Source organism: Vombatus ursinus, unplaced genomic scaffold (genome assembly GCF_900497805.2).
Source record: "Vombatus ursinus unplaced genomic scaffold, bare-nosed wombat genome assembly UNPS02014779.1, whole genome shotgun sequence".
In the NCBI taxonomy this organism is placed as follows: Eukaryota; Metazoa; Chordata; class Mammalia; order Diprotodontia; family Vombatidae; genus Vombatus; species Vombatus ursinus.
In genome coordinates this window covers 19,636,056-19,654,897 of record NW_020954557.1, presented here as the reverse complement: position 1 = coordinate 19,654,897, position 18,842 = coordinate 19,636,056, and positions in this window count along the sequence as shown.

Sequence of the window (18,842 nt, the reverse complement as noted above, 5' to 3'; positions counted from 1 at the left end):
TCAGTGGATGCTTTCAATTTCATTTTACACTTTGGTTATAGGATAATGGGGAATCTTTCCTTGACTTTTTTGAAATAATATGTCTAAGCTTATTCTTTAATTATGGGTTTCAGGTAGTCTAATAATTCTTAAATTATCTCCTTGCAATCTCTTTTCCAGGTCAGTTGGTTTTCTAATATTTCACATTTTCTATTTTTTTGTCCTTTTGACTTTGTTTTATTGTTTCTTAATGTCTCATGGACTTATCAGCTTTTATTTGCCCATTTCTAATTTTTAAGGAATTCATTTCATCAGTGAATCTTTTTACATCTTTTACCATTTGGACAATTCTGGTTTTTAAGATGTTATTTTCTTTAGTATTCTTGTGCCTCTTTTACCAAACTGCTAATGTATATTCACAATTTTCTTTCTCTGCTTATTTTCTTTGCCTAATTTTTCCTCTGCCACTCTTATTTGAGTTTGAATTTTATTTTTAGCTCTTCTAGGAATTTTTGTTGGGCTTGTGTACAATTCACACTTTTCTTTGAAGTTTTGCTTGCGGCTGTTTTGACTTGATTGTTTTCTTCAGAGTTTGTGCCTTGATCTTCCCTGTCACCATAGTACTTTTTATGATCAGATTCTTTTTTTGTTGTTTCCTCACTTTTTCACCCTTTTTTTTTCATTTTGAACTTTATATTAATGTTGGATTCTGTTCTTCGAGTTGGCATTGGGCTATAGAGTGGTACTGTCTTAAGCTTCAGGCTTCTTCAAAGTGTTCTTTTCATATCTAGTTTGGTGGATTTGGAAATTTTTGGTGCTTCCAAGGTGAAGTAATCATTCCTGGCTTCAGAGTTCTCAAAGCTGCTCCTTCTCTCTCTACCACCAAGTTCCACTTCTGGTGTTTCATACATGTGTGCTTCAGACCATCCTCCTTCCCCTTTCACAAATCCTTCTTTCTGACATCCTATCTTGCCTTGTGAGAAAAGAATATCTCTGATTTTTGTTGACTCTGCCACTCCAAAATTCAATTTGAGGCATGATTTTTAAGTTATTTGAAGGGAAATGTTGGGAGAGATCAGCTTTATCTACTCAGCCCTCTTGACTCTACCCCCAGAAGTAAGAATGATTTTTCATTCCATGCAACAACAACCAGATCTCCAGAATGTCAAATATTCTACAGAATGTCATATATAAAAGATTAATATTAAGATAACTACTTTTTCCAGGACCATTTGTACATGATTGTTATCAGACAAGATGAGAATAATAATTGTTACATAAAAAAATAATTGTGATGGTGATTTTAATTTATATTAAAAAAACAAGGAATACCCCCATTCCTTGAAAAGAAAACTTTTGTTTTTTTTTAAATCAACCAAATTGAGTTTTTAAAAAAACAAAACAAAACAAAACAACATATTTTGAATCTCATTAAGACTATATTGAGCAATATGATTACCAATGTTGTGGATTTTCATTACTACATATAGCACTCGACACCTGGATATTTGAAAAACATCTAACCTCAATTCTGAAATCAGACCTCAAATTAATCATAGAAGATGGTGAGTTAGTATGGCCCTTAGATCATAGTTGACAACATAATGAATATTTAAGTCTTGAATAGTATGGTACAAATACAATCTAAAAGGTTCCTTTTATCACTATCAGTTAGATTGATTACTGGTAGTGACCTGTTAGTCTCCCTTGTGTCCCCATTATTCACAACTCATAGCCTTCTGTAGACACAACTAGGTCATCTTAATTACATGCAGAAACAATTTGTATTTGTGAAAGTTTCACAGTGATAATTACTCAGAAGTGCCAAAATATTGTTCAAAAGCCTAGAAAAAGGTAAAATTTCGTTTGATATTGAGGTGCCAAATTCAAATCAGACTAGAAATGATGTTTCTCATTCTTCAACATTTCTCAATGTCACTATTTTTTTGTTATTGTTTGTTCACATCTAATTCTTTGTAACTCCATTTGGAGTTTTCTTGGCAAAGATATTGGAGTGGTTTGCCGTTTCCTCCTCCAGCTCATTTTACAGATGAGGAAGCTGAGATAAACAGGATAAAGTAACTTGCCCACATTCACACATCCAGTAGGTGTCTGAGACCTGATTTGAACTCAGCTCTTCCTGACCCCAGGCCTAGTACTCTATTCAGTGTACCACCTACCTGCTGTCATTACTTTAGTTCATCATTAATGTAGTCTTTTATAAAGAATATCTTGTTATACAATAGAATGGATGCATGATGAAAAATTTTTAACAGTGAATTGCTATTATTTGTGTGGCTTGTTACACTGGTGAGAAAAGGTGGGTGCTGTATTTAGACACTGTAGTAATACATTGTCAAGCTACAGAGGAAAAATAACCTTGTCTCTTAATCTAAGATGATAACATAGAGTTCTTACTTGCTTAATCAATATTTTTTCCTCAAGTTTTCTGTTTCTCTCATTTTACCATGTCTTTACATATTTAAAAAAGAGTAGATTGACAACTTCATATAAGTATTATGCTTTTAAAACATAAAACAATAAATACATTTTGCATTTTCAATAAAAGAGATCTGGTGGAAGAAACATTTTTTGACATTTTGTTTCCCCAAATCTTTACAAGTATATAATGCAACATAGTAAATAAAGATTCATAGAAGTATGAAAAACCCAAGAAAAGTTTCTGTGGGACAATAGTCAAATAAAGGGAACATAGCATGAAGAATATTTGCATCTAAAATGCAAATAATAAGATTGAAGGAAACATAGTTAAATATCAGTAGCTAATATAGGAAGCCTGAATACTTGAGACAGGGATGATTTGAAAACTTAGCTATTACTTATGTCTGTTCCTTTTACCCCTAAGATAAGCAAGTTGTATTTTTCTTTTCTTTTCTTGGGATCCCCACATTCCTTAACCTCTCTAAAACACCAGCTAATTTCCCTCTCCTTTTCTTTTCTTCATACAGCTGCTTTCTCACCACAAAGGAGTACACATCTCACAAAGTATATCAGAGTGGAAAAATCACTGCTTCTAGAGTCAAGGACCTGTGTTCAAATGCTGTCTCAGACATTTATTGCCCAAGGGACCTAGGTCAGGTCACCAAACCTCTATATTTTATTTATCTGTAAAATGAAGGGGTTAGACTCAGTGGCTTATAATTTCACTTGTAGCTCTAGGTAAGTCTCTCTCTCTCTCTCTCTTTCTCTCTCTCTCTCTCACTCTCACTCTTGCTGCGTGTGTGTGTGTGTGCGTGTGTGTAAGAGCATGCACACGCACCTGTATGTGACTGTGATTGATAGTTTGGTAAACCTTATGAACCCATTGTCAGAATAATGGTTTTTAATGTGTAAACTAAAATATATAGCATCACAAAGTAATTCTATCAAAATGCAATTCTTTATCAGTAATATCATAAAGATTATTAACTCTGAAAGACTAAGTAACTCTGATCAATACAGTGACCTGCTACAATTCCAAAGGATTCATGATGAACTATGCTCCTCACCTTCAATTAGAGAACTGATGGATTTCAGAGTGCAGACTGAAGCATTTTTTTTCTCTTTCTCATTTATGCTTTTTTTTTTTTTTGGAACATAGAGATTGAGGAAATTGGTTTTTCATGGATATATATAACAGCTTTGTTTTTCTTGCCTTCTCATTGGGTAGGAGAGGGTTTAGGGAAAGAAAAAAATAGAACTGAAAAAAAGAATAAAAAAGAGCAAAGAAAAGAAGTAGAATGGTCAAAATATCTTTTGAAAACAAGTTCATCAACCTCAGGTAAAGAGCCTCTGGTCTAGATCACTGATCCTATGATTTCATCCCTCCTTGTCCATGCTTCCAGGAACATTTATCATCTCTTATGACACTTAATACCTTCTGTCTTGGATTATAATTATTTTCTTACTTGTTTATTTGTTTAAATTTCTCAACTACACTGAATAAGTCATATCTTTCTCATGTTTATATTCCCTATTATATCCAATATAGTGATTTAAACATAGTAGGTGATTAGAAAATATTTATGAAGGGAAAGTAGAAAGGAAGCTAGGAAGAAAAAAAGAAAAAAGTTAGGAAAAAGGGAAGAAAGAAGGAAAAAGAGGGTGAGAGAAAGAATGAAGGGTTAAAGGAATGAAGGAAGGTATTAGTTCAGTATTTACTATACTTAGATTGGATGGGTCTCAGAAAAGGTATGTCATTTGGTGTCTGTAATATGTACTTTCATGTAAATATAAGAAGAAACATTTTTTTCTTCTTAATGTGCTTTTACATATTTATCAAGTCATGGTACACTGCTCAGATGTTACAAGGACTGTAAATCCAAATAGTCTTCTTTTGGATATCAAGAAGTTCTTTTTTATATTCATCAATCTAGTTATTGTCTGGAATTTGTTTCTGCTATTTGTTTCGGCTATTTGTTTCTGCCTGACATCCTTAGAGTTTATCCTTACCAAAATGGAAGAACAAAGGTAGCCTCCCCAGGTGCCAGAATGGCTCAGGGTTGAGTGCTGGATTTGGAATAAGAGGACATATATTTGTATTCAGGTCCTGTCACTTCCAATCTGTGCAATCTTGGGGCAAATTAATTAGCTACTCTGGTCAGAGGGTCCACTGAAGTTGAAAAAAAGGAGACAATAGTTTTGCTCACCCTGTAAAAAGACTTTCTTTATGTTGGATACTGTTCTGTGTCTCAAATAGAAAAATTCCTTAATTCACAGGAACTGCGTAATATTTTATACTCAATAATATATCTGCCTATTTCTAAATAGGGAAGGTCTTTGAGAAGACTAACTCAGCTGTATGTATATCCTTTGAGATATATAGAGCAATGACCCTCTAGGTAGTTTGGGGCCTTACTTATTTTCCAGGTAGGTTAAGGAACAATTTAAACGGCAAGCCAAGGTCACAGCCTACATTTAAATTAGAGCAATTAACCAGATAATTGCTGTCATTTGAACCTTGCCAATTGCTATGTCTAGCTTCACACTTTAATGAAGGAACTATTGCATTGTAAATGCTTTCTTGGTAACTGATCTCAGGAGAGATTTCACACATTTCAAGATTCTTTGCTCATTTTTTAAAAAAACAAAACCCAAAGGTGGCAATTTAAAATGTAGGTCAGTTTTTTTTTTCTCCTGACCAATAAAGCCTGTTCGGAAAAACACATCTGCCCTTCCCAATAAGAATTCAACAATTGTAGCACTGAAGACAGGGTTGTTGCCTACAGTGAAGTCAATTCGATACACAGACATTCTTTGTTCTGTATAAATGTGCATCTGTATTTAGGCACATGTGGGTTAAATGGGGTTTGACGCAGTTTATATTTTCCTGGGGTCCTAGTTTTTGTTTCCTCCTAGTTTTATTTTTTTTTATGTTTTCTATAACTTCAATGATATTCTTATTCCCTCATACCCTGTACAATGCAGGAGGTAACAGGATGGAGAATTCTGAGGTTTTTTGGTTTTTTTCCCCTCATTTGACCTCAGACAATTCCCTTGACATCCATATGTTGATTTATTCACCTGAAAAAAAAAGGTTTAGGGAATATATGACACTTTCTGACCTCATAGAAACCATGGACATTAATGAGAAATAATCAGGTACCTTAAGAGTGCTACTGAAATACATGATATTTATCTTCTATCAGGTCACACGGATCTTGTTACAAAAGCCTTTCACCTTAAAAATAGAATTAACTATTAGTATCCATTTCCTAGACAGTTCAATCACTTTTTACAGTCACTTACATATTTCTCTGAGTCATTTAGGAATTAGACTTTTCAGTACTCTAACTGAACCTAGTTCCACTAAAGTCATTTCTTTATTCCAATAATTTTTTGGCTGACCCAGGAAAATGGGAAATGGTACCATGATCCTGACTCTCAAATCAACTTTACCATTTTGTCTTGTGCTGCTGCCAAAATCAGTCTTCACAAATCCTGACAATGGATGTTTTCTCCTCTGGCTTATATATTATGGCATTATTTTACTCTGGAAAATGTAGATTCTGTCACAGTCACTCTGTGATACAGCTAGACTGACTTTTTCTCTGTTTCTCATACACAACATTCATCTCCATTCTCCATGCCTTTGCATTGGCTATCCTCCATCCTTGGAAGGGGTTTTCTCATTACTGCTGCCTCATAGAGTCCTCATCCTTTAAGATGTGGTTCAAGTATCATGTTCTGTTTGAAGCCTTTCTTGATACCCCCAACGTCAAGCACCCTCCCTTCCAAAACACTTTGTATTACACTACTATGCATTTTTATTCATTTTAATTTTTTACTGCATATTTTACACGTACTTATTATTTCTCTCATTAGAATGTAAACTCACTGTAAGTAGGGATTATTTCCTTTTTTTTTGGTTCTTGAATTCCCAAAACATATCACAGTACTTGGCACATGTGAGGTGATTAATAAGTGCCTTTTGATTGATTATTTTGCTGTGCCCATATGCATGGTAATGACACACATAAAAGTCAAATCAGTTGGTAAAATAATTTAGTTGTTATGTGCTAGATAGAAAATTCCACATAGTTTCCTTCTGCCATAGCCCACATGGTAGCAATTCTTCACTTAGCTACATTCACCTTAAGGATCTTATCTATTTCTCTATTAATATGTAAAAAGTTCAATTAGTTGCTTCATGTCAGTGAAGAATCTTTCTGAGTGTCTAAGGGAACCTGTGAATCATCCATGAGGAGATCACTTAATGGTGCCAACTCCTCAGCAAGGTCTGAGGTAGACTTGGCAAGGTCATTTGTCATTTTCAAGGCAGCATGGTTTTGGTGCCTGCTTGTTAGCAAAGACTACCACCCTTAACAAAGGTGTCATCTATTCCTGGACAAATGGATTATCTCACAGAAGAAGAAGGCCTTGTTAATAAGCAGTACGGGTGGCTGATTCAATCATCACATAATTGATACGACTGTGGTAAACTGAAAAGCTTGTGAAAGCAAGGTATGAGAAGCCATATTGCATTTTGTGGGCCTAAGAAAAACTTTTGGCAAGACAAAAGCAAATATAAAATAATACTTCCTCTGTTCTAAGGAGGCATTGTCTCTATTTAATTCCTTTCCCATCACACTAACCATCGTGATTCTGGTACATGAAATTCCAAAGGGCTTTAAAATCTTTCACACTAGCTCTCAACTCAAAATGATGTGCACAACAGTTTTAAGGACTTCATCCAGTTTTCTTTGGAGCACTCTCTGGCATAAATCAGTGCCAATAGCTAAATCAATCAATTTGTCATGCCCCTAGAGGATACTAAATATATTTCATATAGAACTTTCTTTAATTTCTTCCTGTCTATATGTTTCATGTAGAACTTTATTTAATTTCTTCCTTTCTAGTCCTCAGATGTAGAATAAAACAGTACATTAAAAACTGAGTGGCAGAAAAAAACCCTCCATAAAAATAATCAAAGTTAGGCATCTGGTAAGACATTTGCTTAACTGTTTGACTAAGCTTATGTGACTATCAGAAGTTTCAGTATTTCTGTGGACAATTCTCTTGAAATTACTACAAAATAAGTCCAAATCTAAGGTACTAACAATAACTTTATTTTTTGAATTTTTTATTTCAGAGTATTTTCCCTGAGTTGGATTCTTATGCCTACCAAAATTTACCTTAAAATGTGACTCTATGTCATATTTCTGGTTCTACTTTACTTTTTACATGAAAGTGTCACATTCCATTTTGGTCAATCTTTAATCTAGGTAGAACTTTTAACTGTTTGAGTTAGATTTTTTTTTCACATAATAGATAATCAACCAAAGACCACTGGAAGGGCACATGATAGGAAGTTATTGGAAGGAGTTGGCTACAACATATTTTCAATGAAGATCTACACAGGAGAAATGGTGTAAAGCAGAGGAATCAAACATACTGCCTGTTGGCCACAAGGGGCATACAATACTCCTAGGATGACCTGAACCACATTAAAAAGTAGTTCCTATATATTAAAAAAAAAGAAATATGTAAATATGTGAGGATTTCTCAAACAATATGCAACCTTCAGGGATCTTTATGTATTATTTAATGGTACTCATTTCTATGTGAGTTTGACACCAGTAGTATAAATCAATCAAACATTTATTAAGAACCTTCACACTATGTTAAGCATTGTTGATAAAGAAAAAAAAAGAGGCCAAAGACAGTCCTTGTCCTCAAGGAGCTTACAATTTAATGAGGAACACAGCATTTGCAAATATGTATGAACAAGCTATATACAGGATAAATAGGAAATAATTAACAGAAGGAAGGCACTGGAATTAAATTAATTCCTCTCTTAAGAGAAGTTGGGAAAGGCACTTATGTAAGACAAAATTTTAGTTGCCACTTAGAAAAACCAGGGTGGTCAGTAATTGGAGTACAGGAAGGAGAGTGTTCCAGGCATGGGGAACAGCCAGAGAAAATGCATGGAGCCAAAAAATAGTGTCTTCTTTGTGGAACAGCCATGGGGTCAATGTCACTGGATTGAAGAGCATATGTTGGGGATTAAAGTATAAGAAAACTGGAAAGGTAGGAGATGGCTAAATTCTGAAGGACTTTGAATGCCAAACAGAGGATTATATGTGTGATTTTATAAGCAATAGGAAGTCACTGGAGTTTATTGACTGGGAAGTGACATGATCAGACACTTGAGGAAAAATATTTAGGAATATTTTATTATGTATACAATTGTGTGATATTATACATCTACATACCTATTTGTGTCTAATAGTAACCTTTACCATGGTGGGGGGGGAAGAAAAAAAGGGAAAATGGAAATTTACACGATAACTTTGTTATGTATTTAAAAGGAATAGCAAGTTGTACATAGTGAATTTGTAGTTTCATGTGCAATCATTTTTTTTTATTGTACTATGTTATGAAAATGCTTGTTTTATTCCATAAATTAAAAAAAAAGATCATTTGTGGACATGGGCTCTGTAGTGACTATACTATATGTTAGAACTTCCCTTCTTCATAGGGAAGCAGGGTGATGGAGTTACACAACAACCAGCCAATTAGAAGGATTTCTGAGACTCAGAGCTTCTGGACATAACAGTGATCCTTTGTGAGTGAACTCTAGCCAAATTTGGAGATGCCTGTAGCTGCCAGAAACCACAAAATCAGCCTTGATAAGCTCAGGGGCAACCTTGAGCAGAAACTGAAGAGTCAAGATTTTGTTCAGGACTTTCTAAACATCCTGCTCATCTTGTTGTTTGTACTCAAGCCTTGGACTCTCCACATCATCGTGCTCATCTCAGTGTACCAAGAATTCATTGCCCCTGTTGCTGGAACTCTCTACCCCCTCATGCCTCAATTTACTTCCCCCTTCTCTCTCTGGATCAGTCAATCTCCTGCTTCCATTTAAATAAAAATACTGTAAATCCTTCCTTGCTTTCCCCAAACTGAACTGTTTGAGCATTAGACTGACTCCTCCATGTGATCATGTTTGTACCTGCTTAATAAAGATCCCTCTTGAATTTTATATACTTTAGTGGCTGAATGGAAGATGGATTGGAGTGGGGAGAGACTTGAGGCAGGTCAATACCAGCAGCATATTGTAATAAGCCAAGTGTGAGGTAATGAGGGTCAGTAATAGGGTGGTAGCAGTGTCTCACGAGAAAAGGAGGCATTTATGACATGTTGCAGAGTTAAAATCAATAGGTCTTGGTGATGGATAGGCTATAGGGGGGACAGATAGGATATGAGAGAGAGTGAGAAATGCTGACTCCTAAGTTGCCAGTCTGAGGGTCTGCGAGGATGGTGTTGTCCTATATAGTAAAAGGGAATGTAGTTTTAGGGGAAAAATAATGCATTCTCTTTTGAACATATTGAGTTAAAGATGTCTCCTGGACACCCAGTTTAATATGTCTGAAAATCAGTTGGAGATGCGTGATTGAAAGTCAGGAGAAAGATTGGGGCACCTTAGTTAGGGAGAATCATCAGCATAGAAATTGTAATTAAATCCATGGGGGCTAGTGAGATGACCAAGTGAAGTAGTCCAGGAGGAGAAGAAAAAAGGGAACAGGAGAGAACTCTGAGGGACACCTGTGGGTAGAGAGTGTGATCTGGAAGAGGATCCAGCAAAGGAGACAAAGGAATGGTAAGATAGGTAGAAGGAGAACCAAGAGTGAGTCATGTCCCAAGAAACCTAGAAAGAAAAAATATCAAGTAGGAGAGAGATCAAGGATAATGAGGCTTGAGAAAAGGCTTTAGATTTGGCAACTAAGATCATGAGCAACTTTGGAGAGAGAAGTTTCAGTGGAATGATAAGATCAGAAGACAGATTGTAAGGCATTAAGAAGAGAGTGAGAGACGTGAAAGTGGAGGCATTTGAAAAGTTCTACTTCCTGGAGTCAAGATCACAGAATAAGAAGTAAGTCGATTTCACCCTCCCTCATTAACCTCTGAAAACCCAGAAAATATAGCCACAGGAAAAACCCTGGAACAAGTGAACCAGAAGAAAGATGGGGTATAGCAATCCTTTGGCCCAGGAAGCTTGAGGGATTAATGGGAAAGGACCCTTTTGCCCTGGGGGAAGGGGAATGGTACAGAACAGGAGATTTCCCAGCAAGCTAGTGGAAAACCTCACCTCATCATACCAGGGGGGAGATGCTGAACCCCAGGTGGTGGAGCAGGCAAGCAACAACGGCAAGACCCCTGATTGCCTCAGTACAGGCAAGGGACCCAGTGGAAACAGGCTCAAAAAACCACTTCATGCCATGGCATTCTCTGGCAGCCAAGTCTCCTGGTACCTCAGCAAAACTGTGGGAAGCAGAACTCCAAGAGGGAATGCCCCAGGTGGAGAAACATCTTACAGCAGCAAAACATCCATCTGTAAGAAGCTGAAGAAAGCAAAAGGAAAGGCACGGGTGAGCAAGCAACCTCTAGGGGCCAGACTACCTAACCCTACCCCTAGAGTTCCAGTGTTACTGATTCCAGCCCAACACCAGGTAAGCTACCAGAACCGTACAGCCTCCAACTGCCATCATTGGAGGTCCCAGCACACAAAGTCAGTGACCAGGCCCCAGGCTCCCAGCACAAGAAGCTTGGGTCAGTGCCCCCTGCTCTCCAGCAGGAGAGTTCAATTTTTTTTTAAAGGCCAAGAAACAATCAAACACCTTGAGCAAAAAGAAACATACCACAGATTCTTATTAGGACAGTGAAGATCAAGGTAGAAATTCTGAAGACAACATCATCAGCAAACCCACATCTGGAACCTCTAAAGGGAATCTGAACTGGTTTGAAGCCCAAAAAGCCTTCTTGGAAGAGCTGAAGAAGGATTTTAAAAGTCAAATAAGAGAGGTAGAAGAAAAAATTGGGAAAAGGAATGAGAGAGTCAATAGCTTAGAAAAGGAAGGACAAAAATTAACTGTAGAAAACAAGTCCTTACAAATACAATTGGCCAAATGGAAAAGAGTACACCAAAGAAAACAACTCCCTAAAAAGCAGAATTCATCAAATGGAAAAGGAGATAGAAAAACTCATCAATGAGAACTTCTTAGAAAATAAAGTGGGCCAAATGGAAAAGAAGGTACAAAATCTAATAGAAGAAAACAATTTGTTAAAAATGAGAATTGGGCAAGTGGAAGCTAATGACTCTCTGAGAGAGTGAGAAGCAGTCAAACAGAAATAAAAGAATGAAAAAAATAGATGAAAACATAAAATATCTTACTGGTAAAACAACTGACCTGGAAAATAGATCCAGGAGAGAAAATTTAAAAATTATTAGTCTACCTGAAAATCACGAAGAAAAAAAGAGCCTGGACGGAATCTTTCAGAAAATCATAAAAGAAAACTGTCCCGAGGTGCTAGAAACAGAGGGTAAAATAGCCATAGAAAGAATCAATCATCTCCTTGAAAGAGACCCCAAATTGAAAATGCCAAGGAATATAGTAGCCAAATACCAAAATTACCAGGTCAAAGACAAACTACTGCAAGCAGTCAGAAAGAAACAATCTAAATGTCATGGAACCAGTCAGGATTATGCAGGACCTTGCAGCTTCTACATTAAAAGATCATAGGACATGGAATACAATATTCCGTAAGGCAAAGGAGTTTGGATTACAACCAAGGATCAACTACCCAGCAAAAATGAGCATAATCTTTCAGGGGAGGAGCTGGAAATTCAATGAAATAGGGCCTTCCAAACCTTCCTAATAAAAAGATCAGAGCTCAACAGAAAATTTGATCTGTTTCAAGAGAGACATAAAAAGGTAAACAAGACAGAAAAAACAACATGTTATTCATAAGGGCAAACTATTTACATCCCTACAAGGGAAGATGACACTTGTAACTCTTGAGAATTGTATTATTATTACATGATTTTAAAGAGGTATACGTAGATAGGGTGGGTATAAGTTGATTTTGATGTAATGATAAAAAATAATTAAGTGGGTTAAATGTATTTAAGTGGATTTATCTGATCTAACTAAGGGAATGTACTGGGAGAAGAGGAAAGGAGGAGACAGACAAGGAGAAATTACCTTACAGGAAAAGACACAAAAACTTATTACAGTAGAGGGAAAGAAGGGAAGGAAATGAGCATTGTTTGAACCTTACTCTCATCAGACTTGGCTCAAGAGGGAATAACACATTCAATTAGGTATAGAAATCTAACTTGCCCTGTAGGCAGTATGAGGGAAAAAAGGAAAGAAAAGAGATTGGGGATGGAAGGGAGGGAAGAAGTAGTAAGGGTAAAGGGGAAGAAAAGGGAGGGTGCTAATAGAAGAGAGGAGCAACTGAGGGAGGCAGCATGAAAAGCAAAATACTACTGAAGAGGGAAAGGGAGAAAGGAGAAAGAAAAGCATAAACAGGGGAGAAATAGGATGGAGAGAAAGACACAGATAGTAATCATAACTGTAAATGTGAATGGAATGAACTCTCCCATAAAAGTGAAGTGGATAACAGAATGGATTAAAAACCATAATCCTACAATATGTTCTTTACAGGAAACACTTTTGAAACAGAGGGACACACAGAGGGTAAAGGTAAAAGGCTAGAGTACAATATATTATGCTTCAGCTGAAGCAAAAACAAAACAAAAAAAAAAGGGTAGCAATCCTGATCTCAGACAAAGAAAAGCAAAAATAGATCTTATCAAAAGAGATAATAAAGGCATCTACATCCTGCATAAAGGCACCATAGACAATGAAGTAATATTATTACTAAACATATATGTACCAAATGGTATAACATCCAAATTGTTAGAGGAGAAGTTCAGGGAGTTACAGGAAGAAATAGAAAGCAAAACTATGCCAGTGGGGGACCTTAACCTTCCCCTCTCTTAACTAGATAAATCTAACCACAAAATAAACAAGAAAGAAGTTAAGGAGGTGAATAGAATATCACAGAAGTTAGATATGGTAGAAATTCTGGAGAAAATTGAATGAGAATAGAAAGGAATGTACTTTTTTCTTGGTGTTACATAGCACATACACAAAAGTTGACTATGTACTAGGGCATAAAAACTTCATAATCTAATGCAGAAAGGGAGAAATATTAAATGCATCTTTTTCAGATCATGATGCAATAAAAATTGTGTGCAATAAAGGGCCATGGAAAGATAGACTAAAAAATAATTGGAAACTAAATAATCTTATCCTAAAAAATGAATGGGTCAAACAACAAATCATAGAAATAATCAATAGCCTCATTCAAGAGAATGACAATAATGAGACAACATACCAAAACTTATGGGATGCAGTGAAAGCAGTTCTTAGGGAAAGTTTTGTATCTCTAAATGCTTGCATGAATAAAATAGAGAAAGAGGAGATCAGTGAATTGGGCATGCAACTAAAAAAAAAAACTAGCAAAAAACCCAAATTAAAAATCCCCAATTAAACACCAAAGTAGAAATACTGAAAACCAAAGGAGATATTAATAAAATTGAAATTAAGGAAACTATTGAACTAATGCATAAAACTAAGAGCTGGTTTTATGGGAAAAAAAATAAAATAGATAAACCTTTGGTTAATTTAATTAAAAAAAGAAAGAAGAAAACCAAATTACCAGTATCAAAAATGAGAAGGGTGAATCCACCACCAAGGAGAGGAAATTAAAACAATAATTAGAGCTATTTTGCCCAACTGTATCCCAATAAATTTGACAATCTTAGTGAAATAGATTAATATTTACAAAAAACACAAATTGCCCAGATTAACAGAAGAGGAAGTAAAATACTTAAATAACCCCATCTAAGAAAAAGAAATTGAACAAAGCATCAATGAACTCCCTAGGAAAAATCTCCAGGGCCAGGTAAATTTACAAGTGAATTCTATCAAACATTTAAGGAACAATTAATCCCAATACTACATAGACTATTTGGGAAAATAGATGAAGAAGGAGTCTTACCAAATTCTTTTTATGATACTAATATGGTGCTGATGCCTAACCCGGGAAAAGTCTAAACAATAAGAAAATTATAGACCAATCTCCCTAATTAATATACATGCAAAAATTTTAAATAAAATATTAGCAAATAGATTACAGCAACTTATCACAAGAATAATACGCTATGACCAGGTACAATTTATACCAGGAATGTAGGGCTGGTTCAATATTAGGAAAATGATCAGCATAATTCATTATATCAACAACAAAACTGACAGAAACCTCATGATCATTTTAATAGATGCAGAAAAAGCTTTTGACAAAATACAACATGCATTCCTAATAAAAACACTAGAGAGCATAGGAATAAATGGAATCTTCCTTAAAATAATAAGTAGCATCTACCTAAAACCTTCAGCAAGTAACATTTGTAAAGGGGATAAGCTAGAAACATTTCCAAGGAGATCGGGGGTGAAACAAGGATGTCCATTATCACCACTGTTGTTCAATGTGCTATTGGAAGCATAAGCATTAGCAATAAGAGAAGAAAAAGAAATTGAAAGTATTAGAATGGGAAAAAAAGAAATAAAGCTATCACTCCTTGCAGATGATATGATGATATACTCAGAAAGAATCCTGGAGAATCAAGTGACAAACTACTTAAATTATAAACAACTTTAGTAAAGTTGCAGGCTATAAAATAAACCCACATAAATCATCAACATTTCTTTATGTTAACAACAAAGCCCAAAAGCAAGAGATAGAAAGAGAAATTCCATTTAAAGTTACTGTAGACATTATAAAATATTTAGAAGTCTACCTGCCAAAACAAACCCAGGAACTGTGTGAACACAATTACAAAACACTTTTCACACAAATAAAGTCAGATATGAATAACTGGAAAAATATCAGTTGCTCATTAGGCTGAGCTAATACAATAAAAATGACAATTCTACCTAAGCTAATTTACTTATTCAGTGCCATACAAACTACCAAAAATTATTTCACAGAGCTAGAAAAATAATTACAAGATTCATTTAAAATAACAAGAGGTCCAAAATATAATGGGAACTGATGAAAAGAAATACAGGGGAAGGTGCCCTACCCATTCCAGATCTTAAATTGTATTATAAAGCAGCAATCATCAAACCCTACTTGGTACTGGCTAAGAAATAAAGTGGTGGAAAGGTGGAATAGGTTAAATATGCAAGACACAGTAGTCAATGACTATAGTAATCTATTATCTGATAAACCCAAAGACCACAGCTTCTGGGATAAGAACCTAGTATTTGACAAAAACTGCTGGGAAAACTGGAAAAGAGCATGGCAGAAACTAGGCATAGACCAAAAATCTCACACCATACCAACATAAAGTCAAAATGGCTTCATAATTTAGATATAAAGGCTATAAGAAAACTGTGAGAGCAAGGAATAGTTTACCTTTCAGATTTATGGAGAACTGAAGAATTAATCACCAAACAGGAGATAGAGAACATTCTGAAATGCAAAATGGATAATTTTGATTACATTAAATTCAAAAGTTTTTGCACAAAAAAACTAATGCAACCAAGATTAAGAGGGAAATAGAAAACTGGAAAAGAATTTTTACAACCAGTGTCTTTGATAAAGGCCTCATTTTAGAATATATGAAGAAGTAAGTCAAACTTATAAGCATACAAGTCCTTACCCAATTAAGAAACGGGCAAAGGATATGAACAGGCAATTCTCAGATGAAGAAATTCAAGCCATCTATAGTCATATGAAAAAAATATTCTAAATCACTCTTGATTAGAAAAATGCAAATCAAAACAACCCTGAGGTAGCACATCACACCTATCAGATTGACCAACATGACAAAACATGAAAATGATAAATGTTGGAGAAGATGTGGGAAAATTGGAACACTAATGCATTATTGGTGTAGTTGTGAAATGATCCAACCATTTTGGAGAGCAATTTGAAACTATGCCCAAAAGGCTATAAAATTATATGTACCCTTTGATCCAGCAATAGCACTTCTAGGACTGTATCCCAAAGAGATCATAAAAATTGGAAGAAGACCTACATGTACAAAAAATATTTATAGCAGCTCTTTCTGAGGTGGCAAAGAATTGGAAATTGAGAGGATGTCCATCAATAAGGGAATGGCTGAAGAAGTTGTGCTACATGAATGTAATGGAATACTATTGTGCTATAAGAAATAATGAGTGGGTGAACTTCTGAAAAACCTGAAAAGACTTGTATGGACTGATACTGAGTGAAGTAAGCAGAACCAGGAGAATGTTGTACACAGTAATAGCCACATTCTGTATTGGCTAATGTTGACAGACTTAGCCCTTCTCAGCAATGCAAGGATCTAAGATATCTCTAAAGGTCTCATGATGGAAAATGCTATCTACATCCAGAGAAAACTGTGGAGTTTGAATGCAGATTGAAGTGTACTATTTGCAATTTTTTTCTTCTGTTTTGTTTCTTCTTTCTTGTGGTTCCTTCTATTGGTGCTAATTCTTCTTTACAACATGACTAATGTGAAAATATGTTTAATAGGATATAGTATATGTATATCTTACATCAGATTGCATGCCATTTTGGGGAGGGAGGGGGAAGGTAGGGGCAGAAAATTTAAAACTCAAAAGCTTATGGAAATGATTGTTGATAAATCAAAATAAATTAATTAATAAAAAATCATCCCATAATAAAAAAAAAGATAATGGAGGCACTTAATGTAGACAGTCTTCTTTACAAGTTTAGTTAAAAGAGAACAAAAGAGTCAGGAAGATGTCAGAGATGGAAGGATCAAATGAATAAGTAGAAAAGTGGGGGTAACAGAGGGGGCAACCTGTTGGAGGAAATGGGATGGAATGGGATTGCTTGAAAAAGTAGAAGCATTAACTTTGTTAAAAAGTAAAACCACTTCATCATGTGGAACAGATGTGAAGGAGGAGAAAGTGGCAGAAGTCACCTGAATGATAGAAGAGGGGGGAGAAGTTGTAGTTCCCAGTGAATGACCTCAAATTTTTTTTCCTGTAAACTATGAAGATTCTCAGCTGAGAGAATGGTGGGAGGAGGAACCATAGAAAGTTTGAGGAGGGATGAAGAGATTTGGAAGAGCACTGTGGAGAGTAGAATAGTGAGTTCATATCGTAGAATTGTGTAGCAGCAGTGATGGCCCCAGGTGAGGTTGTGTAACATGAATTTTTATCGTACCCAATCAAAGTAATTGCATGATTTTCTCTAAAGGATATCTAATTGCACAGGTGGCAAAGAGAGGGAAGGAAAAAGCATTTATTAAGTTTCTACTCTGTATCTGATACTGAGCTTAATACTTTAGAAATATGATTTTATTATATCCCCAGGAAAAGTAAGGGATAATGGATGGGTATCCCAAATATTTCATGTGTATTTATGCTACGGCAAGATATCTTAAAAGAAAGGACCTAGCATATTTGGTGGACCAACTAAGGAGGATTTCTGGGATGACCTGGATAGGATTCTACACAGTTAGAAAGAATGCCACATGGATGGAATTATAGATCCTTTAAAGCAGAAGTCCTAAGCTGTTTTGTGGCGTGGGACCTTTTGGCTGTCTGATGAGACCTATGGACCCCTTCTCAGAATGATTTTTTAAATAATTGAAGGAAATGTCCAGGGATTTTTGGGGGTTCATGGATTCCAAGTGAAGAACCTCTGCTTTCAAATATTACATTATGACAAGTTAGCTGTTGCTAGGGTGATAGCAGAAAATAATGGCTAGACTGCTGGAATAGGGTTGAATCTCTTCACTAACACTAAGTGACTTCGGGCAAATTCTATAACCCGCTGGGCCTCAGTTTACCTATTTGTAAAATAAGAAGCTTGAACTAGACGTCTTCTAGGTTTGATACCTACTCTAAATTGATGAGTTGATGTTCCTAAAATTCAGATTGGCTCTTGAAACCTGGCTCTAGTATTGTTATCATCACTCTGTAAGCACATGCCTGAGTAATCATGGCTTTCCTCCAAAGAGAACAGCTTCTGGCTAGTTAGATAGCATTAACATTAACATTTCATGTATTTGAGAGTTAAATCTTGCATAGCAAAACCTGATGTGAGCATTTCCTGGCAGTTTTTCTCTTCAAATTCAAATAAATCCTTGGTCTAGTGATCTCCTGAACCCAACACCTTTTCAATTTGTATCTTGAGAAACACACTCTCTTTCACTCTTTGGTTAGGGACAACACAACATCTGCTGTAAACCTCATGATTTGCGAATCCTTTAATTTCAAAATGCTTGCTTCCTTTGAGTTCATTCATCGTGTGCTTTTCCACACCTGCAAAAGTTTCATATTTAGAATTCAGACTCATGCAAAGAAACATTTTTGTATGATTCTGTAAAAGCCCAGTGGAGGTTTGCTCTGATATAATATAATCTGCTTGAGCTTAAAATGTGCATTTTAGCTGGTGTGCTAATTTTGGGGGGGGGTAGGTAATCAAGACTCACTTTATATAAATCAACTTTGACTTCTGGATTTATCTGCTTTTGGTGGACCTGA